The sequence below is a fragment of the Cuculus canorus genome, chromosome 4 (genome assembly GCF_017976375.1).
Source record: "Cuculus canorus isolate bCucCan1 chromosome 4, bCucCan1.pri, whole genome shotgun sequence".
Classification (NCBI taxonomy): Eukaryota; Metazoa; Chordata; class Aves; order Cuculiformes; family Cuculidae; genus Cuculus; species Cuculus canorus.
This window is the reverse complement of record NC_071404.1, coordinates 74,404,734-74,427,729: the sequence shown is the minus strand read 5'-3', so window position 1 is coordinate 74,427,729 and position 22,996 is coordinate 74,404,734. Positions and strand designations below refer to the sequence as shown.

At 41.3% G+C, this 22,996-nt stretch overlaps 1 long non-coding RNA gene across 8 annotated transcripts in view; it reads left to right on the top strand.

Moving 5' to 3' along the window:
* Nucleotides 1-22,996, top strand: part of LOC128851973 (uncharacterized) — a 121,654-nt gene that overhangs the window by 88,097 nt on the left and 10,561 nt on the right. For 3 of the 8 annotated variants that reach the window (XR_008449542.1, XR_008449544.1, XR_008449543.1), the window contains exons 11-17: nt 3,395-3,488; nt 9,115-9,178; nt 14,507-14,759; nt 15,458-15,530; nt 17,119-17,295; nt 20,455-21,276; nt 22,119-22,342. This is a non-coding gene — a long non-coding RNA (uncharacterized LOC128851973). Of the gene's footprint in view, nt 1-3,394; nt 3,489-9,114; nt 9,179-14,506; nt 14,760-15,457; nt 15,531-17,118; nt 17,296-20,454; nt 21,277-22,118; nt 22,343-22,996 lie in introns of those variants that run through there. The other 5 variants (XR_008449541.1, XR_008449540.1, XR_008449538.1 and 2 more) reach the window with 3 other exon arrangements.

The following is a 22,996-nucleotide window of genomic DNA, read 5'->3' as shown; positions in this document are numbered from 1 at the left end:
CAGAAACCTTCTTGTTCTCTCTCCTTCCATCCTTTTCTTTTTCTTTCAGGCCTATTTGGACAAACATCAGTCAGTCTTGTTATTTCAGTCTTTTTTTGCTGATGTTCTGTGGGTTTTCAGTTTATTTCTGCATAACCTGAAAAATTCATATTTGCATCACAAGCTCTCCAGAATGTTCTGTAATTATTTCCCAGGACCTTTGCTTCTTTCTCTGAGCAGTCACCACTGTGCTGTTACAGTGAAGGGCTTGTCAGCACTCCCATTATGGATGCCTGATTTTGCAGGATGCTATAACCCAGCTAACTTAATTGCATAGAGCTCCAATTCCTTTGACAAGATTTCAGGAAAGATGCCAGTTAGTTAACATGCTTACATTGACATAGCTTGGCTTGTTTTTCTTTTTTGGGGGGGTCTCAGATGCGGTGGACATAAAAAAGCCCGTCACAGCAGAGTCAGAACTTGCTATAGATTGCCTCTCATCAAGGTAGCCCTTCATTCCCATTCACAGGTTGCCTTTCTCATTTACCAGTTTTTAGATTATAGTGTCTGTCACTCCTGATGCCTTCCCGGGGAATGTAGTACCCAGCTCACTTCTTGGTAGTGTCTTTGTTTCTCTCAGTCTAAATCCTTATGTGAGTTTGAGGACACATTAGAGATGATCAGTTATTTAGTGACTTATTAGAACTTCGAAGTTTTACAAACAAGATAGTGAGGGATGCCCACATACAATTGGGTATGACACACCACCCATGCGTGGCCCACATTTGCCCTCTGTCACGGTGAGTAGGTACGCTAGATACTGAAGGGATGACAATATTTAGCCCTGGGGTGTCTTCTACCAGTGTGCTGGACAAAGCCTACATCAGCTTCTTGTGAGCAATGTTACTGCCACTGACAACAGTTGTCCCCCTCCTGCTAGTGAAGGTAAGAAAGGTATCTTCGTACTTGTGAGGCCTTCAGAAGTTTCCAGAGCATTTAGATTAGGTCCAGATAAAACTCTGGCTTTTGGAGTATTTATGTATGAAAAATCTTTGAGCTATTTGAAAATTGTCAATAACATCTTCTGCAGTGGTTCAGGCCAAAGGGATTTTAAAACTTCAAATTGGAGCAGCTAAAGGTGAGAGAAAGTTCACCCTTTTTGGTCATCCAAATTTGCCGAGGCAGTTTTATGAAAGCAGTGAAGTGAACGCAGAAACTAAAACCAGGGATGACTTGATAATGCTCTAAGCCAAAAACAAAGCATAGAAAAGAGCAGGCGTTGCTACTATAGCTTACATCATGTAAATGAAAGGGAACGAGATCAGTATAAAGTGTGTGGGTGAGGCAGGCAGACACATGGAGTTAGAGATACAAGGTCAAACATGAAACTCTTTCTTCCAAATTGAAATCCAGGGAATTGTCAACAAGTCCCCCTCTGCACAGAGTAAGTGAAAATATGATTGTGAGAGGCCTGGTGATAACTCTAGGACAAATGCCGCTCTCCTTCAGCCTGGTGTCAATTCAGAAATCTTCCGGCTGCATCGGGATTGCTTTGCGTTGCTGTCCGATAGAGCTGGAGCAGAGTTTCACCCCCTATCATAACACATTTATCCCCAAATGAACGTACGCATCTGGTTTTGTATTCAAGTTTTTTTCTTATGCAGTTCAATAGTTTCTCACTAGTAGCCTCAGGGATATTTAAATAAGATGAACCCTTTTACCTACAGGACTATAAAAAGAGAAGAGCTAACGAGGGGCTATGAGGTGTTATGGCAAAGGTGATGAGGTGCCTGTACAGGACTTCTGCAAAGTGCTTGACACCCCGAGTACAACAGGCAGGATTCCTCTTCACCAGTGTCTTGAGGAAGGTGGAAAACAAAGCTTTTCCCAACCATTACTCCTCTGCGCACGTGTGCACAGGAAATCTTGAGGCACCGGCTGCGGCACATTAAATGCTGTGTGCTCAGCCAATGTTCCCAATTCCCAGCTGCAAACGCATGGAAATCCACTGCTGGCAAACCTGAGGCTGTCAGGGATTTAAGCCGTTACACTCAGTCATATTTATATTCTATTACTGGTAGATCAGCTGTAATAAAGACAAGCTCCGCCGCTAGTTTTACTTACAGTCGATGTGGTATAATGACATTGACTGCTATACAGCGTATATGGAAATTTCTCACCAGTGGGAGGGCACAGATAAATTCTTCACAGCCACCTTTTATAAATGATGGATGACTTACGCTCTTTTCTTGCCAACGAAGTCCTAGGAACTTGGCTTTCAGACTCTTGAAATTTGGCTTGGCCAAATTATTTAGCATTGTAATCTCGGTAAACAGCACTGGGCTGATTCCCTACTCTACCAGGCTGGAAGAGGCGGCTCCCATCCAGTACCCTGCTCGGAGAGAAAAGAACCAGCATCAACAGTCACTGCCGCTTGTGTAGGACTGACAAGAGGAGAAGGGCAAACAGGATTCTGCCTGTATTTCACTTTTTAAAACTAGTCAGAATCTTTTCTTCTACATTAAAGCATAATTTGGTGTTTCCTGAGGTCAGACGGAGAATGCTGAGGTTGCTCTTTGCAAATCAGTAATCTGGAAAAAAGCGTACTAGAAGAACGAATAAATAGCTCAGAAGAAAAATTTTACGTAAGCTCCAATTTCTCTGTGGATTTTTAAGTTAGAAGTTAGGTTAGAGGAAAATTTGCTAGCTCCTCCCTCCTGTTTTAGCAGTCAGAGGAATATTTTGTAAAGTTTAGATCTGCAAGTCATAAGCATTTGCAGCCTCCTCCCTCCTCTTCTCTCTCCCATTTCAGAGTCCAAAACTGGAGAGATTCTTCCACTCTAAGGCTGCAATATTGAAAATAATTGTGTGCATGCCTGCCCAGGAGCCATGCCTCGCTCCTGACCAGAGCCTTCCCAGAGCCTTCCCTGAGAAAAGGTCTCTGAAGACTTGTACCCAGCAGACCATTTTGAGCAGTTTGCGTGTTTCACATAGATCACCTCAAAGTCATAAAAGAGAAAAAATGCTCTTTTCCAGCTGAAGCATGAGCTGGCAAAGAAAGAGAATGATTCAAAGGGTGCAACGTAGAGAATGAGAGGTTTAAGCGTGAGTGCCTAAGGATGACATGGGCAATAAATACGATGTACTGTTACTATCCCATATTTCCCAGACTACCGTCACAGAGTTGCATTTGCTCAGAGTTTTGTCTGGGAGATACCAGAACAGGAGTAGGGAGTCTCCAGAGGTTTTTATGTAGATTAAGCTTTGCTATATCCATCTCAAGTGTCTGTGATCTGTGGGCAGAGGGGATAGGACCTCATCCAACCATTTCTACCCTAGGAATTGAGTGGTTCAATGCTATCACAACACGAATAATTAATTATAACCGTCATGGGCATTGGTTTGTTTGTTACAGATGGAGGCAAGATGGAAATGGGAGCATTTCACCCAGCCTTATTTTGGAATTCCAAGGGCTTAATCAGCTGTTGGGAAAAATCACATCGTCCAAGGTCAGAATTTTTTTACTATAATAATTTTAAATTATAAATTAATTATTTTGAAAATAGAAATTAGATTATAGTACTTTTTAAAATAAAAAGCTCGTTAGACATTTAAAGGGGTACTTGTAGTAACAGGACAATTAGTAACAGTACGAAGTGGAAAGTATGGCTAAAACTCTATTACAGTTCTTTTTCAGAGCTCTTTTCTTCTGTCAATATTGGTTATGGTCCTGTAGTTGAAAAATAAACTTCTGCTGTGATCAGGGCTTTCATCCCTTCTGAATTATGGTCCCAGCCTTCCTGGATAAGCAACAAGGATAATGACTTTACGTTAGCTCCCACAATTTGTTGTATAGTCTTTTACCCAGCATTTATAAAATCCTTCCATAATTTATGACAAAAATGTATATATATTTTCTCTGCAGTGTGTGGGGGGAAAAATACATCCACTAGCATGAAATGCTTGTTGAATAAATAACAGCTAAAGCAGCTTGTGAAAAATAATGGCTGAAGTTCTACCAAGAGAGGGGCTTTGCTTGTGTGCAGAATTAATGCCATGTTTCCAAGGGGTTTCCAACAGTACAGGACTATGGTAAGTAGTCTTCTCCTGTGTTTCCCGATTAGCTTTGTAAAAATCTGTTAATATTAATTAATATTAATGAAACAAAATACAAAGTAAAAGCAAAAGAAAAAATAAAATAAAAGGCAACAGAAAATATGTAAGGATGGAAACATTAAAAAGAAACAATAAACATCTGTAAGTGACCGTTGGCAGCTTTGCCTGGTGGTACAGGTATCGAGGGTGCCCACTCAAGGTTAAAGTTGTACTTACAGGCCTAGCAAATCAGCATGGGACCTGCAGGCATGGTCCAAGATGGTGTTATATTTGTTATATTTACAGTAAGTCTGTTACTCAAATCAGTTTAGTTGTGCTATCCTGATTAGGACCTGAGTTTCCATTGCTGCCATGAGGCCTGTATGCAAGGTGAAATATAAATTGTGACTAGAATGTCTGTTGGACAAAGACTATTTCCGTGTGTTTCACAAATTGAACATTTATCACTCCAACACTGAGACAGACAGAGAAAGGCAACATGGAAAAATGTTGTTATTCTGTCCTTTGAGTACTTTTTCCTTGGAAATGATTGCAAACATATCTGAGAGTACAATATACTGAGCATTTGTATTACGGTGTTTCAAACTGTGTATTGTATTTCCTAACAGTTAATTTTCTGCTTTAGTTATAATGCTTTTCCGCAGCATCAGTTCCTACTAAATAAGTCCCTATCATTTTTCAAGGGCGTAACTTGCAACGAGACAGCAATAACAATTACATATTGTTTTCAAATAAGATGCCATTTTCCTTTCTGTCAGCCAGCAGTGGGGTTTTAATGTGCAACATTTGTTTAATAAAACTCACAGATGCTTCCCTGACAATTGCGAAGGAAGAAAAGAGAGGAAAACAAACACAAAGAAAAGGGAGAAAATACAAAGAGAGAATTAAAGATTCAGATTCCATCACAACTATTCATCTTATGTCCTGGGCTGATGAAGCCCATTTTGGCTGGATCAGATATCTTGAGTGAGCCTGTGCCTAGCAGGGATGAACTGCGATTGCAGTGCCTGCTTTGCTGAAGCGTTGCCTCAATTTCACACAAATGAATCATGGAATCATAGAGTGGTTTGAGTTGGGAGGGACCTTAAAGCCCATCCAGTTCCAATCTGACACTTCCCACTGGATCCAGTTGCTCCGAACCCCATCCAGCCTGGCCTTGAACACTGCCAGGGATGGGGCATCCGTTACTTCTCTGGGCAACCTGGGCCAGGGCCTCACCACCCTCACAGGAAAAAAAATAAGAAATACTGTGTGCTACCAGGCAGCCCCTACTTCATGAAGGTCACAGCATTTTGTATTCATCTGAAGGAATCTGGCTGAGCAGGACAGATTTTTTAGCTGATTATAAGTGGCTGCTGTATCTCCAAGGTCTGCCTACACATTTTAGTTAATAGAGTGTGTGAATTGCAGTAGACAACATTTCTTCCTTTGGAGCAAGAGATAACATATATAACCTTTCACCGATGGACTGATTTTGTGCTAAACTGAAAAATATCATTCTGACCTTAAAACCCTTATGTGATCCCAATGCCTGTAACCTGAATGACTGTCTATGCCATCCAGTGTTTACCAGTCACAGCAAGTCCAAGAAAAACTGCAGCAAAAAAACGGTTTCCTAAATTTAGCTTCTCCCTGGAAATGTGCAGGTTCCGTTTGTATTATAATGTGATACACATTACACTTTTTAATTAAAAACTGTATCCCTTCATAATGTCCGCAGCTCTTTCACATGGCTGTTGTCGAGGAACAAGGCAACGCGAGCTAATCTCCACAGGGAATGGGACATCCCATCCTGACCTTGGTATGCAGGGTTTATTTCAGTCGTCACATACACATTTCACTGGCACAAAAAGTAATTGGCAGGCATTGTTTTGCGATGGATGGCAGACTGGAAAGGAAGCAGTTCCCAAATGACAGCAGCTATGTTTCCTCAGATCAGCCTATAATGTGTGATAATATTATGCTCAGAAATTCCTCTGAAAAAGGGATTCCCTAGGCGACTACAGATCAGGAGGTCCTTTTTCATTACCTGCTGGAGATGAAGAAAGTCTCCCTAGGAGAAAAAGCAAAATAAAACATAAAAAAGAAATACATTTAGCTCTCATTCCGTAGTTAGTCCAGTTGAATTTTTCTCTTCGTCCAGCAAGAGAAATGCTTTTGTTTTGTGTCCAATTTCCTTCCTTATGTAGGTGTTGGAGCCGAATACTAGGGAGAACTGTAAAAGCAAAAGGAGGCTACTTTTTTTAAAAGCAGAAATATCCAGTAATAACCACGTTCTAACTCACAGATATGTTGTGGAAAATTATGTGCTTCTAAGTCTGAAGAATTTTTGAGGGATTATGTGCTGGGGATGGCACAGACAAATATCAGCCAGTCAGTGGTATCCTCTAAGGGCTCGCTGTCCCATTAGCCCATGCAATTCCCAGTAGTTTAAATGGAGGTAGGTTTTCAAGCTGTGCTGATCACACCTCCCTGGGGAACAGCCATTGTACACCTGCAGTGTGCCTTCCCCCATGCAGCACACTTGCTACATTGCAGGTGTCTCAGTAAAAGCTGGTAGCAAAGCTCTCTATGGCCGTGCACAGTCCCTGCACCTTTACAGGCAGCCCACACTGCCTCCTCGGGCATCTCTTTCCTGAGGCTTCGCCTAATACTGTTTTAATTCTTCACTCTGTGGGACTCCATCACTCACTTTCCTTGGGAGATTGTTCCACTGTTTAGTGGATATTACTAAGGCTTCTTTTACCCCTGACATCCATCCTAAATTTTACATTCCTTAATTTAATTCTGTTCTCTACAAATCTTTTTCTTTTCTCCGTGGTTATTAAGGTGTTCGTGTTTTATTCCAGATAAAGTCACTATCAGCAACTAGAAAGTTATATTATTTCTTACCTAATCTTGACCAGGTATAGGTAATTATGGACAGTACTTAGGGGTTCACTAAAACTTTCTGCTTGATTAACTGTCCCTGCAGGGATGATAATTGCTGTTAGACGTGAAAGTATCAAGCACAGAACGGAGGCGTGGCCCCTCCAGCAGCACACGGGCAGGCAGCACTGACAGGCTCCAAGCACAGCTCTGTGGAGTGCCCTGGGCTGGAAGGTAAGAGGGAGCTGTGTCCCAGCTCTTTAAAACACTGGAGACCAAAACAGGTCCATGAAATCCACTGTTGGAGGGACCGCGGATAGACGATCTCCTCCCCAGTCTGTTGTGCCTTTGTACGGAAACAGGGAAATGTGACTATTCAAAATGAAATTCCTAAGAAGAGGAAAGAATGGTTTATATTCTGATTTCACATTGGCTTAAATCAGGAGCTGCTCTAATAATCTCATTAGATGGGTGTGAGTGCCAGCTGAGTAGAAGGGACCTCAGGCAATGTGTGCCACCAAGTTTGCTTTTACTTATTATTTTTTTCACCAGGGATGCTTAAAAATCAATCACAACAGGAACTAAGGGAAGATTCCAGGAGCCCTTCCCAGCTGTTCTGGGCTGCAGCCCCTCAAAGCTTGCCTCTCATAACTCAGTTTTAGCTTTAGGCACTTTAAAGTTCATAGACTCATCTGAGCACAGGGCTTATTTGAAATCCACATTGGAAAAAGCAAGCATGCGTTTGCTAGTGCCAAGCTATAAACACATTTATGCAGTGCAGTAAATCAGTACCGCTGCCTTCCCTTGGAGAGCCCGGGCCAATTAAGCCAAATATACAGGATTCGATGATGGAACCTCTTCATCTTATTACAGGACTGGTAGCAAAGACAGCAACCATATCACCCAGCTAAGCCTCATTGTGCCGTTCCCCAGCCTGGCCAAATTTTAGCCCATTTGATTCTAGCTTCTCCTGCACTGACTACTGGAAGAGGACGGAGATTTTTGGGGGGGAAATTATCTGAAAAAAAATGATAGGAGTCAGAGAAAGGATCCAAAGAGAGTGATAGTTTAATGTTTCACTGTCCAAAAAAGTTTTTTTTAAGGTTTTTTTTTTTTGGAAGAGTGATTCAGATACCAGCTGGGCTACGAACACTGCAGCTTTGTCTGTAATTACCTGCTTAGATGTAAACCTGCAAGTAGTTATGTCTATTGAAATGTTTGTGGGTTGGTGGTGTTCTCTAGACTGGAGTTAAAGTTATTAACTTTATGAACCCAAACTGATCTTTATGGCCATGCAATGCATGAAAGGGAGGGAGAAAGGCAGTGAGAAAAATGTACAATGAAAACGGAAAGACGTGAGAAGCATTGTGTGCGTGTCGCATGAGGATGAGCAAATGGGAAGAGGCAGGAAAGGTGATGCCTATCTACATCTTCCACTAGTACGGGTCTACTAGTGTACTTGGATGCTACAGTGTGATAATGGTGCTACACTCACTCTCAGAAATTCCTACATAAGTATAGGTCATGAAATCTGACCAGTGACTTTTTGCAAATAATAAAATATTCGGTATCTTTGCATGTAATCCAACTGCCTTAATTACAGGGTTTCTCCTTCCCCCTTCCAAAGGTTCTGCAAGATATAAAACAAGGTTATGAAAAAAGGATGTGATGTTAGGAATGCTGGCTAGCTTTTGGTGCATTAAGTCCCTGAAAATTATTTATGTTTTCTGTAAAACCTGTCATTGACTACTAAACGTAAAGTAATCATGGTCTGAATAGGTGCTCAAAATCATAGACAGCTCAGTGTAGTTGGAAGGTAAGAGCTAGCACAGCTGTCTCATAAAAACTCTCTAAAATGCCGTAGAATGTGCACAAAAAGTAATTTTTTTTAAGTAAAACAATCAAGAAAGAAAAAGTCCAGTATCACTTTTAAAAGGAGAGAATTCAGACTTTGAGAGAATTAAAAGAGGGATTTAAAATGTTCTTGTAAAGATTTTCCTTTTTCAGATCCAAAAAATTCAAGCACATGTGTTGCTGCCCTGGCCCCGAATGCAAAATGCTCTTGTATAGATCTCACCTGTGTCACTCTGCTGATATCTATTTAAGGGCAGGTCTTAACCCCTAGCACTAATTATGCCTCTGCCTTCTCAGGTGCAGCTGCAGAGTCTCCACCCTTTCGGCTGGATATAGGAAAAGGCTGCTTCGCCTCTTTACTGTGAGTAGAATTTTTAGAATTATTTTTAAGCTTTTTACTAGTTATTTTTCTCTTTGTACCTTTTCACTTATCTTGTTACTCATTTCACTGCTCATTTGCTTACTGGGAAAGAAATTGATGGAGTTGAGACAGGCAGTAGAGAAGCCCAAGTCTGTGAATAGAAACCAAATGCACCTCATGAGGTTAAGAATTCACTGCACCATCCTAAAACAGAGATCTATCTGCCCTTAAATCTTGGATTCTGGAAAGCGAGGAGAGAAACACATAAATACAAAGTGCATAACATAAAAAATGCACAAACATCTACTAGCAGGGCAGTAAGCTCACAGTGCTGTCCCTAAAGGTGCATTTATAAACAGGTGGTTACTTGGCAGTCCTTTACAGAGAAAGTGCTGTCACTTGAAGAAATAAAGGATATAGCTTGGCATAGGCTGCAGAAACATTTTGTTCCACAAAAGCTCACCGATATTGATATCATCTCAGGGTGAGGGTTATGATGTACACAGGTTCCAAAGCAGGAAGAGCAATGGCCCCTTATTGCAGCTTATCTCTTGAACCACCCTGGCCACAGGCAGCTGCCTGCCTTAATCCAGTTAGTTCATCAGGGAGGAGTGTATTTTCCCCCTTCGTGGCTTTTGTACAGCACAGCTGAGTGAGCTGGTTATATTCCAGTAAAACATACCCTGGCTCCTATCCGCTTTCCACCAAAATGGTCATTATCTGCAGAACGAAAAGAGTGTAGAGTGCAAGATAAATATCTCCTGTGTGAACTGTTGATAACTATAAAAGTGGTTCTGTCTGGCTGCTTCTGTGGGTTATGTTAGCCCAGCTATGCCTCTCATCATGGTGCTTACTGTACAAGATGTTATCTTGCACAGCTGGTACTCTCATGTTCTTTTAATATTGACTGCTTCTTCCAGTACATGAGGTCCATTTGCTTTTGTAGCTCTAACAAACTTAATTTGCCTTTTTTATCATTTTGAAGAAATTTTGAAAGGCAACTTGGAAACTTATCTGTCTGCCTTCTTCCACTCATGCTTCACTGTTGCAGTATCCATTATATTGATTTTGCATTGCCCTCTTACCTACGAGTATGAGAGACTTCATTCATTGCAAATCCTTTATAGTAGTCTAACTTCTTGAATGGGTTTGCAATACTTTTCGTTACCAATATGCCTGCATTTCAAAGCTGCCAAAGGCTTCACACCAATATCAGTCTGATGTGGCTCTAAATTGGCTTTTTCAGACTCACATTCAGGCTTTGCAGAATACCAGCTGCACAGAGACATACAATAAATAAATTTGCAATTACTAGTTTTTTGTTCTTTCATTCCCTCAGCATTTTTTTTCCTCCTTGTCTTTCCCTTGACATCAACCTTGGGCCGAGGGATGAATGATTACTTTGCATCAATACTTAATAACATTATAAAAGATGTCCAGTTTGCTTGACGTGAGGCATATTTGGTCAGTGTGGGTGTGATGCTCTCCTTTACTGATACCAGTCTATAATCAGTGTAACTAACCCAAGTTTAGCATTGTTATTCACGATCCTCAGCATAGCAAATGAGATCAAAATCTGCTCCATGAGTACACACTCAGAGTAAGATACATGATCGATTATTGTCTCCATATGAAACAGCTTAGATTGCCATAGACTCCTTATTTTCTCCTCCCGTACCGTTGAAATATGGCATTGATAGATGATACAAAAGCCTCAGTGAGGTTGCCAGGGTATAAAACATTTCAAATAACTCCACCACAACTTTAAGTAGTTGTGACTTATCTGTCACGCTCAATGTGGCGTGATATGGAAATTAAATACTGGGTTTGTATTTCACCACCGAGTCTACAAGGGGTTAATAGAGAAGTCTGCTTGCTCTTTGTTTTCCTGTGATATAAACTTATACAAGTACTTTAGTTCCTCATCAACTTGCAGTTTTATGTCTGACTGTTCCCTGGTGGTGTTCCTAGCGGCACTGTGGGGAGGATTGAAATGGCCACAGGGATTTAGGAGCAAATCCTTTGCAGAGAAGATAATGATTTACAACACGTAAATTTATTTACTTCCACCATGATTGCTACATCTACTTTATTGACACTAATTAATTAAGCCTCATTTAATTAATTGTTCTCTCCAAGGAAGGTAGTGTTAACATTTAGCAGCTGGTACTTCAGAAGGGAGCTGTGGAAGAAGGTTCTTGACAGTGTCCCTGGTTTGAAGTCCTCCAGCTCCCCATAGCCCTGCCAGTGCCCGTGGACTGTGTTGGGCCATGCAGCTGGAACATGCTGAATCTGAACCTTCAGCCTTCCCAAAACTGCCAAAGACAGCTTCAAATGGAGAAATAACAATCCAAAACCCAAGCCTAGTCTAAATAACCCCCAAGCCCAGAAACAGATATGCAGAGAGCATACCTTGAGTTTCCATTTAGTGCTCTCAGTGAGTCCTCCTCTATGTATTTACTCTATCAGAGTTGTTTAAACCTCCTTGAGTCACTCAGATGTGATGGGGCAGATCTTCTGTTGTTCTGGATCACCTTAATATCAGCCCCACAAGTCTGACTTGGCACACTTGCCGTGTGTGGCTGTATGTCTTGCTTTACACAGATGGGCAATCATGCATACAAATGCTCCTATAATTTATCCCAGAGTTGCTGAACTATTTATATGGGCAACTTTCCATCTATTCCTCACACTTCACATCCTACAGAGGTGTTTTCTCTTGTTCCCAAAATATTATTCTTCATTAAACAAAACTTTGGTAAAACAGCTATACCTTTGAGAGCTGAAGATTCTTAATCTCCTATCCAGCTCTGTGTAGGAGTGGAGGGGAAGGACTCTTAATATTTTCCACAGTGCTATGTTGCCTACTAATGACTTGTCAAAATGGCCTGTGTTTACCATCTCTAATTGATGCTCTAGCTGGTGTTTGGCAATAAAGCTTTTGCCAACAACCATTTTACAAGCAAAAACTGTACATTTCTCCCCGAAAGCTATTTTGAAGAATACTTTCCTTAAAGAAAATTCTTCTTTATCATTTCTTAGCTTAAATGTTCTGCTCTGAGTCTAGCTTTACTGATTTCAGCCCCATTGCACCAGGGATGAATGCAACTCACTCGATTGTTTTCAGTGGCATGATGTCACATGCATTTACTATGTCCTTGGCAACAGCAAGGCTGCCCTATGGCCATTGAAGAAGAAAGAAATGGAGTGAATCAGAATAAGCCATAGTCCCTGCAATAAAAAAAGGGGGAAAGAAGAAAAGAAAGAAAGGAACAGCCATGGAGTAGGGTCTGGGAAGATTAGGCACTGGATTGAAAACAATGATGCAATGAACTGAAATCTAAAAGATGCCTTGTCTACTTTTCTAGCTGCACAAATAGTCATTTGTCTGCTAATTACCTTCCCTTTTGTAGAGTGGGTGCCGTTAGCAGGATCATAGCAGTGGTGCTGCTGTGTGCATGACAGTCCAAGGGGGCACATGAGGCAAAGCTTGCACAATGCATGTGTTTGGGGTACGTGCCATGGGATCAGCCACCAGAAAGATTTCAGGAATGAGGTTCAATGCCCGACTTCACTTTGTTTTGCTTGCAAACATCTGAACTCTTGGATTTGGGAAAAAGCACTGCATGTCATTCGCTTTAGGGCTCCAGATAAAAATGGTATCAGTGGTTTAGAGACAGCAGTGTGGTAGTTCTCCAAAAATGGTATCAGTGGTTTAGAGACAGCAGTGTGGTAGTTCTCCCGGCTTCAAATGCTTTCCTGTTCTGCTACTCATCCATACAGAAAGGTTCTCCAAACAAGCCTAGTACTGTGAAGGTGTGTGTGAGTTTGCTTCCAGCCATTTCATTTCACTGATATTTGTCTTACTTTTTGCTGTTGGCAAAGCTGTCCTTGAAGGGCACTTGAAGCTAGAGGTTTATTAGAAATGCTAAAGAACCTCTCCTCCTGTCCTCTTTCACTTTGCTTTTTCCTGCAAAGTGAGTTATCAGCAGCCACTTGTCAACAGCTGATTGCTGCAATGCAGATGATTGCAAGAAATTTTTCTGAATGTCTTCAGTCTCTGTCTGTGCTGATTCCACTTGAAATCATTTTTCACTGCTGTTATCTGAAGCCCACAGCTTAAAAGAAAAAGGGCTGATTATGTAAAAATAAAGTGACATTGGGCTGTCAAAGCAAAATATCCTCACCACAAATTCCAGGCTGGGCCTTGTGCCGGCAGCTGGGTTGTGGAGCAAGAGGAATGCCTTTGGGGAAGGGGAGTGGCAATGTGCACAGCTGAACAGGGCAGCCCAGCTGCATGCAGCTCCCTTTCGGGTCCTTATTCACAGGAACAGGTCAGCCTCTTCACAGAAGTTTTGCAGTTGCTTTTGAGCATCACTTGCTTCTAGATCAGAAAGGCTACAGAAGACAGGGAGCACTGGCAGAATATATGTGGCTTTAATAAAAACAATCTGGAGCCAAGTATTTCCTTGTGAAAGACTTTTGGTGTGTAATAGAAGCCATACTCCTCTGCAGTGGTAGATAAATTGTAGCCCAGGAAAAAACAAAGACTCTTGCTAAGGGTTTGAATTTTATACATTAGTTCTGTCTCATAGATCATGTTTATATATATGAAAAAACCCTCAAACATGATTAAGTGGATTCTTTACATGAATGCAGGCACACTGACGATATCCCCATGCTTCATTTTACACCATGTCAAAGGTAGCTGTCTTCACTCCTTCACCTTATGGTCCGGTTTAGGACTGATATCTGTTCATAATTTCGATAGAAACTATTACTCCAAAATTACTGACACATGGAGATCAGTCGTCTATGTTCTTGGCCAATATCAACTGACTTCTATTTTTGAAAACAAGATAAGGCAGAGTTGCTCGGTGAACATACCTGACTTTCGCTGCCCTAATAACACTTCCAGTGTAAACAGCTGGGGCTGTGAGCATCCTCCTCAGAGCCCTGTATTATAGACAAGACACATAAATTTTAAAGAGAAGCTTGCTATTTGCTGTGCTTTTTTCCCATTTTATGATCCATGGTTTGACACATTTACTAAAAATTATTCTTTTGTTTTAGTTATGAGTTGTGGGCTGAAATGTCTTTAGACACTCTTCATGAGTGTGGATGCCCTTCTCTTAGTCAAACTGACAGATGCTCCTGTCTCCTGCTTTACTCTGAAAGTTTTGGCTATAAATTATGAACATGGTGTCTGCTATAATAGGAAAAGAAGATACATAGTACAGTAAAACTCTTCCCCTTTATTCCAACATCTTTGACGCTCTTTCTTTTATATTAAAAAAGATCATGATCATTTTCCTCTCTAAACACCAGGTCTTCTCAAAAGTAATTTGCTGCTTGTGATCTGGTGTAACCGCTGCCCATGGAACCCCCAGCGCCTTTCCTCTCTGGAGTGGCTTCCTCCATGCAGGACTTACCACAACAGACCCCACATCAGATGCTGCTGGTGGAGATGGCAGAGGATGGCACAAATGAAGACAAGGAGGACTCGGGGTCCTGCTTCTTTCCATGTCCCTGTGGCAAAGGGAGAGCGATCGCCCTTGTGCGAGTTGGCAATCAACTACAGGTAGGCTGTATTATACTGCAGACTATGATTACTGAATCTTTTTGGCATCTTGTCCCTAAGGATGTGAGGGCACAGAATTTAATGAAAAAAATTTTTAAGATGGGCTGAAGAACTTTTAACCTCACCATGTGGCAGAACATGGGGAAGTCCGTGGAGGTCACAGGAGTTACAGCCACTCAATCTCGGTGTGAGGGCAGACAAAATGGGACACATCATGTTTAGACCCTTGAAATTAGACATTAACTTCAGGACTCCATTTAACAGGAGACTGGCCACTGTTGTCATTTCTTCTTGTCAGCAGAACAGTTGTTTTGCTAACAGCCCATCTGGAGACTGAAAGATGAGCTAAGAATAAGAGGTACTAGGGAAAAAAAGATAGGATAACTGTTGTCTGTCCCACCAGACCTTGTCTTTACAGGCAGCCCTGGGGCACTTAACTTGTATTTCTACTATGCTTGCACAAAATATTTAGGTATGAGCGGAGAAAATTAACCAAAAATCCTCCTAACAAACAAATCCCAAGTTATTGAATTGATCTCAGTGAAAAGGTTTTAAAAAAGCATTTTCTAGTTAAATGGCACAGGGTCATAAAGTTCAGCAGCTCCTTGAGTCGGTGACTTAGGACCTCTGTGAATCTAGTCAATTGTGAGGGATTTTAACCAATTTTTGTAGGTGTAACTACAGCTTTCTGTCTGCAGATACTTGCAGAAATGAAGCTGTTGGTCCCAGGTTCATCCTGTCTCACCGTGGCGCTGGGCTCAGCTCCTCCAGGTAAGCATCCACACCCTCCAGATCCCACCAGTACTCAGTGCGAAGAGGCAGTGCCAGGAGGCAGCTCGGCCCAGCTAAGCTGTCTCTCTCCAGACATTTTTCTCCCTCACTGACAATTCAAAGGAGTCTTAGCCTGGGCACTTTGCTAAATGGGTCAAGTTGGATAGAATGCTTTGGAGGATTGGGAAGTGCAGGGTATAGCAGAGCACCGTTGGGTTCACTCCTGAGCCAGCAGAGCTGCCAAGCCCGAGGTGCTGACGAGCGACACAGCGCAGCGTCATGCAGGTGGTACCTGTGTAGGCGCTCCACTGCCGCTCCCGAGTTTCATGCAGAGGGAAGCAGACCAGGCTTCCCTTCACCTCTGGTACGGCTGAGTCAGCCTCTTATTGAACAGAAAATACACAGGAGATTTTGCTTCTTGCAAACTGCTTCTTGCTAGTAGGAAACGATTTGTGATGTCTCTGGCCCCAGAGAAGTGCCAGGCACAATTAATATTGTTTAACAAAGCATTTGGCTTGCCTCTGGTGAACAAGACGGGTCAGAGGCTAGGGACCTATGCTGGAAGCCAATTGCTGAAGTTATTTGTCTGGCTTGTGTTAGATACTTGGATCCTGCTATGCAAGTCAGAAGTGCAGAGTGCCCTAAGTGCAATATTTTAATTTAAATGCTTATAGTACAAGAGAAACAATTCGCCATCATCTCATTTAGAGGCGTAGCTATTTACAGGACAGCTTTTCCTCTTTGATCTTGTAAGAAAAATTAATGGAAGTTTAGGACATGTTTATATGCTTTTGTAAAGGCTTGGATCCAAGCAAAACACACTTATATCTAGGAAAAAAAAAAACAATGAGAGTTTGTAAATGTATTAAATACTTTTGACCAGCACTATATACCAAAGTAGTGATTCCAAGGTTAAAGAATTCAAGAGTGATGACTCCTGGTTTCCATTTGACTCCCATTAGAAACCTCATTTCTATGCTACTAAATGAAACAATATACTTCTCCCCGTGGACGCATGAGTGAGTTATGTTGTCATTGTTTGGTTTTAGGTTGGGTTTTTTTTTTCCCTTTGTAGTTTTCAAAAAACTGCAAACACTGTTGCCTGAAAATTTAATGGGCAGTGAACTCTCTGCTCCCATCTATTGGTGAGCAAGAGAAGAACGCCCGTAAAAGTAATTCATTTTTTAGCTGGATGACTGGATGGACAGATAATCCAGAGAGGTAGGGGTTCTCGGTCCGTATTTTTTTATTCATGAGCAGATGGTACCGTTCTTTGTCTTTCACACCATTGAGATCAAAGTTACATTTCAGTCTCTCAGCATCCTGTACTAGGGTGACTTCTGGGTAAGAGCTCTTGCATAGGACTTAATGTGTAGGCGTGATGGAGAGACAGACAGGTGATGGAGGTGAACAAAGGAAAGGTTTTTTCCCCTCACAGAAACCATGGTAACAGCAGCAGAAGTGAGACATTTTGGGGATTGGACTAGATGGTCTTTAGAGATCCCTTCCAACCCAAATCATTCTGTGATCACTGAAAATTCTTTTACTCAGCCAAGAAATAAAATGAAACCTTCAAATTGTTTTTTAGGATGGACATTCAGAAAATGGACAGAATATTGATTTGCAGGGGGCCGGAAACAAACCTGCCCAGGCAGGAGTCAGACCTCTGGAGCTACGGTGTCCTTATGGAAGGAGAAATGATGCTCGCAAAGAATGTATGCCTACAGCATCAGCTGGTGACCAAGACAGTGGACCACTGCCAAAGGTACTGAATGAAGTAGATAGTTTCATTGTGCATTGTTTTCCCAAAGTTAAAGGTATCTTTGCCTGCGATTAGTGAAGGCTTCTTTGTTTCAAAGGGTTTCCTACTTGCGTGGGATGAACTGTTGCCTGAAGGCACTTGGAAGCTATTGTGGATGGGAAGGAATGCAATGTTGTAACACTGACTTTGAAGAGGGGTCATATTTTGAATACAGTCTTGTTCCTAGCAGGATCTCTTCTAGCTTGGTTCTGGGTACCCAGTGATTAGATGTGGTGGCAAGATCCCAACTAGGTGGAGGAGAAAGTAGGGAAAAGAAAGTCAATTACAGGATTCATATGGAAGGGCTGAATTTCTGAGCTCATCAGCTTCTTTGCTTGAATTTTCTCAGCATCCATATCTTAAATGAAGCCTCGCTGCCACTGTTAGAAACAACATTCAGTTCTTGCCACGCTCTCATTGGTGGTCATTGCTATTCCAAGATGGTTAGGAAGAGGTACAAGCAAGCAGGGTAAGGAATGTGAAAGAGGGTTAGAGGGAAAAGATGCTGCTGAATAAATCCATCCTGAGGTGAATGCAGTGCTAAGACAGAATACCCTTCAGCGGAGTGGTTTATCGCTGAAAACTGGCATGTTGTAGTTGCACTGAGATTTTCTAAAGCCAACTGCATCCACAGACAGCTGACTGATGAGTTCACATTATAAAAGACTGTTCAGGAGTTCATCCACTGAAAGGCCCTTTACAGGCTTTACTTTCTCACGGTCCTGCTCTGGAAGGAGTTACTCTGCTTGTAAGAGTTCCACAGCCCATGCGTATCCTCCTATTGTTTCAAGTTAAGGGAACATCAGCTGTTTTTTCTATTGTGAACAGGGGCCATGATGGAGGGCTAATTGGTTCAGTTCAGTTAAAAGTCTGTTTTATGAGGCCAGGCTGTTGCATGCACTGATCCTGGACAATGGGGCAGCAGTCTGAATCTGTGATCTCTGTTAGACAATGAACATTTAGGCCACTTCTGAGGGATCTGGGTAGAGAATGCCTTGTTTCTTTTTCCATGCAATTAAAAAAACCCAAAAGATAATTAAGTAATTCAGAGTAGGTAATGATTATTTGTGGTTTGGAAGGAATTTCTCTGACCAAAACTCCTCTGCATCTATAGTACAAACTGATTGTACTGGAAACTTTCTATCAGCCAGAGAAAGCAATCTTCCCAGAGAAAAAGGTTATGGTGTGAGTTATTTGTTAATGCAAAATACATGCAGGGATACAGAAAGAATCCTATATAATTTTTAAACAGCCAGTTGATTCTGTAGCATCAGGGTATGAGGTTTATTTCTGGGAGACTCGGGTGGCTGAAGAACTCAAGCAGCTTTTTGGGGATGTTAAGGGGCAGGAGTGAAGTAGCATGTGCAGCTGATTTCTGAATCCTGACCTTGCTATTTTAGTGATGAAAATTAAAATAGCCCCATGGATGTTATAGTCCATACGAGATCCTTAGTCAGAGCAATGCTACTCGCAGGAACAGGGAAGGCAGGAAGATTGCTTGGGTGACCCATGAGTACCTCCTTCTGAGGCTGACTTGTAGGATTAAACATCGGTATAAATTGTGCAAGGAAATAACTTATTTTTCAGGACAGCAAAAAACCCTCTATAATATGGTTTCATTTTGCTACTCTTGATGAGTAGCTGTTTGAATTAAAATTGCATAGAAACTGTTCACAAAGAACAGTACAGTGTGAAACACGATTACTTTCTATGAAGGATTCGTCTCTTTGCGAGCTTATATATGAGCGCACACGTATGTTTTTGCAGGTTGTAAGTTTGCCATGTGTCCCACCTCCATTTTTGGGAGGGAGGAGAGGATGGCTGGTGGCTACTCGCCAAGTCTGCACCCACACAGCTTGCACCCAGAGTGGCTGACTTTATTCTCCTTTCTAGAGAATCTGGGAATGAACTGGATGCATTAAGAAAAGCTTAGGAAGTATAAAGTTAAGTTTTAAGAAAGTACAGTGGGGACATGGCAAAAAGATCTGCGAATGGCATGGAACAAGGAGGCAGATAATTGCGTTTGATTTTACACTAAAACTGGTTCTAGAAGAGCAGGCATATTGTTCGAAAGGTATTGTCTCTTCCAAGAGCTGTGTCTTCCTCTCATCATAGTTCTCCTCTGCAAAGGCTTAAAGTCAGATGGCAAGGGAAAAAAAAAGAAAAAAGGATTTAAAATCATGAAAGCAGATTGACTTGAGGTCTGGGTTTTGAATCAGCATGTGCCAGTTAAAGAAATAACCACAGCCAAGTTTAGTGTCTTTGGAGAAGAGTGTGCCTGCAGTAATTAGTGTAAGTGCTGACTCTTTTAAAAGATATACATCCTGGGAAGCTCTAAAAGAAAGGCCAAAACCGTAAGTACCCAAGCAATAATTTTATATATGCCCCCTTGCTTACCTGTCCTTGTTTCTGCTTCTTGTACAGTCTCAATTCCATTTTTGACCACTAAAAAGCTCCTTGCTTAGCCAGGAGGACCTCTGCCATAATTCCCTGTCTTCCTACACAAGGGTGTTTTCATCAAGATCAGCTCTGTTGAGCACTTTTCTTCCCTTGTGGCAGCTTCTCAGATCCCAAATAATTAGCTAGCTATGTTCCCCTGTGTAAATTATGATCAGATTCCTCCAGCTGTTTGATTTCTCGGATGGGGAGAACAGGAGGGAGTTTTTCTAGATTTCTCCTGTTCCCAGGTAATGTTTTTAATTTGAATTCCAAACATTCTTGCCTTTCTAGTTCAAACCAAGCTATCTGGAGTAATGAAGGCATTTAGAAAAAAATATGCTTTTTCTAGTAAAAATTAAGATTAATTTGTAAAATTCATGCTGTTTTCTGAAAATACTAAGTGGCAAAACTTGAGCACAACTCCTTTTCATGTTGAGTTGCTGCCACTAGAGTGGGCCCAGTGATAGCTAGAAGGAAGAAAACTAAAACCAGCGAAAAAGCCACATGTGCCTTTTGTCCCATATTACACCATGGCTTAATTATACAGATGGATCGTGTGATTAGCTAAAAAGCAATAAAGGCACTGCATGAGGTACCATTAGTGAGGCAGCATTACACCCTGAAGATCAGCTCAGTTTCTGGTGGAAATGCATTTTCTCTCTTCTGTTCATCTTTTGTCTGCAGTGGTCCATGCCCACCAGCCTCCAGTCTGCTGCTGCTGATGTCAATGACTACCAAAGAGTGAAGTCTGAGGCCCTGTGCAAGACAGCAATCAAATCCTACCAGTTCAGCAGCGCGTGTCCACCACACAGAGGGTGAGCGTGATCAGAGCATGTTAGCACTGAAATAACAACTCAAAAGAGTTTTGTCTTAATAAGAAATTTTAAATGTGAGAATAGTCTACCATGGGATGAAGGCACATGGTTGAAAACATGCAGAATGGGGGTAATCCAGAGGAAACAGTAGTAAATTGTGTGTATGTCCTGAACTTCTTGCTACGAGGGATTTGGGGATATGAGACATTCTCAAGGTACTTGTCATTCTACCATCTCTTTAAAAGTATTTGGGAGTTGGCCAATTTTAAGTTTTGGAAGCTGAAAGCAAGCCTTCCCTGAAGGCAGGGTGACTCACAAAGAACTGCTGCAGGATTGCTCTGCACCCTCTAGTACAGCAGTCTTGAGAAAGCATCCCACAACACACAAATCAGATTTTTACCAATGTGTTTGTGGAAAAAGGGTCAAGTAAGATTGGAAAGTTTGTAAGTATGGAAATGGTAGAATAATCTTCTGTGAAAATTGCATAGTTTGACAAAAAAATAACAGCTTTAAAGTGTTTCTTTTTTTTTTTTTTATTTGAGGAGAGAAAAAGCCACAGTCAAAATGTCTGTTTCAGAATGGCCACCGAACGCACAAGGAAGACACCACCTTTCTCCATGCTTCCACCTGAAAGGTGGCGAAGATCTCTCCAATAATGCCATATACCATCATCCATCACGACAGATTCAAGGTGAGCTCCTTTGTTGGTGCATTTAGGTGATCTCCAAATATATTAGTGCATTTTTTCCTTTTTTTTTTAGTAGTACCCCTTCAGTAGCCCCACGGTCAGGGCTTGTTCAGTCTGTGCTGTGACACTGGAAACACTGCCTATCCACTATAGATTTAAACACCTTATTTCCACAGAACCTTTGTCAGCTGTTGCTCCATCCTGATGTTGTCAGAGGACAGCAGACACACAAGGAAAGTATTTTCCTGAAAGATGGATAATTCACTGGATACTCTCCATTCCTGGTGAATGGAAAGCTGAAAGCTATAGGTTGTATTTAAAAAGTTCATTGTGAACACTGAATGCTGCAGGAAGTAGCAAGCTTATCAAAGATCTTGACGTTGCCTACAGTATCAAATGTTATGTTCACAGGGAGATCAGACAAACAAATTGGCAGGATATGTCAGTAGAGTCTAGACTGAAAGAGGTCTCGAGAGAAATTAATTTCCAAATCTTTAATCTAGCATATTTCATGTATTTCAATCTACAACAGTGCAGCTTTTCACACACACACACACTTCAAGAAAAATGTAGTTAAATACAATGTAGTATTGTATTTACAAATTCCAATGTAATTAAAAAAAAAAAGGAAAAAAAATAATTAGCCTTTTTTTTAATCTGTGTTTTCCCAAATGCATCTTGAAGCCTCATTCAGCAAAGTATTTACATATGTGCGTGCCTGTGTATATGTGCGTGCCTGTGTCATTCAGACCTGCCCACCCATTTTCTGTACTCACTGGAGCTCATTTGATGCTTTAAATGCCCTACTGAATCAGAGCCATAATTGACATTTCTTTTTCTTTAAGGTGGAGAAGGAAGAACTAACTCTTCCTCCTGGAAGCCAGAAGAGTTTATAAGAAAGAAGATGAAGTGGAAAACCTTGTGTCCCTCTTCTGGATGACAGCAAGAGCATTACCAAACATGCCATGTCAAAAATACTCCAGGTAGTGAGGTGACAGTCAGCTCCTTCATATCTATTTCAAGCATTTTCAGATCACTGGCTGTGCACGTTGTCCTTGTACTTGAGGAGGTGAATATCTCTTCAGTTAATGATGATATCATGGAAAACTTAGATGACTGTGCACTCTTCCAAAAGTATTTGGCATTAAAGAGGACAGCCCTGTTCAGAAAGAATTGAATTAAAGTTAGGCAGGAATCCCCAGGTTACAGAATAGTCTCTGTTTTTAAAGGTCTATTTCAGCTTTAGTCCATTTCTCATCAAAATTGTGACCTTGCAAGAATTTGTGCATCCAATTTGTGTGACAGAAGGATTTTATTAGAAGAAACTTGTATTTAAAAAAAAAAAAAACCACGCCATGATATGCTGTGAGCTTTGTAGTATCACGCATTGTTTCTATGTGCTAAGTCTGGGTAAAGAATTTAATTACTAATGATACAGTAATCAGCCTGATTTTGTGAAACTGAAGTGGAAGTGGTTTTTTTTTTACTTCTCCAAGACATGCAAACCTTATTTAAGGAAAAAACACTTCAACAGAACGCGACAGAGTATGTATTATAGATTGTTTTGAAATCTGTGTGCTGTGTATGCTCGTGGACTTTATTCACATTCTACTTACACAGCTGTCACTACATGCATATTTTTTTAAAAAAAGTGGTAGAATTGCAGCCAATGCAGAGATCGTTAGCATTTAATTCCTCCCAATATGGTTATTTCTTTAATTTC